This window comes from Mandrillus leucophaeus, unplaced genomic scaffold (genome assembly GCF_000951045.1).
Source record: "Mandrillus leucophaeus isolate KB7577 unplaced genomic scaffold, Mleu.le_1.0 Scaffold174, whole genome shotgun sequence".
Taxonomy (NCBI): domain Eukaryota; kingdom Metazoa; phylum Chordata; class Mammalia; order Primates; family Cercopithecidae; genus Mandrillus; species Mandrillus leucophaeus.
The window spans coordinates 4,095,667-4,096,388 of record NW_012101743.1 but is presented as its reverse complement, the minus strand read 5'-3'; positions in this window follow the sequence as shown (position 1 = coordinate 4,096,388).

Here is a 722-nt window from a genome sequence, read left to right as displayed (position 1 = left end):
GTAAGGAGGGGAGTAGGGTGCGGGGGAGGGGGGAGTAGGGCGTAGGCGGGAGAGTAGGGCGTAGACGGGGGAGTAGGGCGTGGGCGGGGGAGTAGGATGGGGTGGGTGCTTGCATGCGTTGTGCTGTAGACTGGCATGCATTAGTGTGGAACTTGGGGAAGCTGCTGTGCGGAATTGTGCAAGCCCATTTTATGGCGATAAGAGATTTCACACTAGCTCCATGATTCCTAGGTCTCCAGGAACAGGAGCTTGGGCCTGGATTTGCAAAGCTTGTGGGCTGCGTAAATGCACTATGTAAAAATGGAGCACCCTCCTTGAGAAAGTTCACTATTAATTTTTAGTAATGAATCCACATCAAAGTGCAAGGGTAGAAACACGCACAATGCTTAGAGCATCTGAGATTGCTTTTCTTTGTTTTTTGTTTTTGTTTTTTTTTTTTTAAGACAGTCTCGCTCTGTCTCTGAAATGCAGTGGCACGATCTGGGCTCACTACAACCTCCATCTTCTGGGCGCCTAGATTCAGTAACAGTGTATCCACTTAGAGACCTCCTTTCTTGCCTTTCCTCTTCCCGCTATTTGCTGTGGGTTGGGCCTAATGAGGTGCGCATGCCTCAGGGGCTTGGCCTTGCCCTGGGTGCAGAAGAGCACGTGTTGGGGTGGGGCAGTAGGGCGAGGGGAGGGAGTAAGGTAGGGGGGAGTAGGGCAGAGAGGAGGAGAAACGG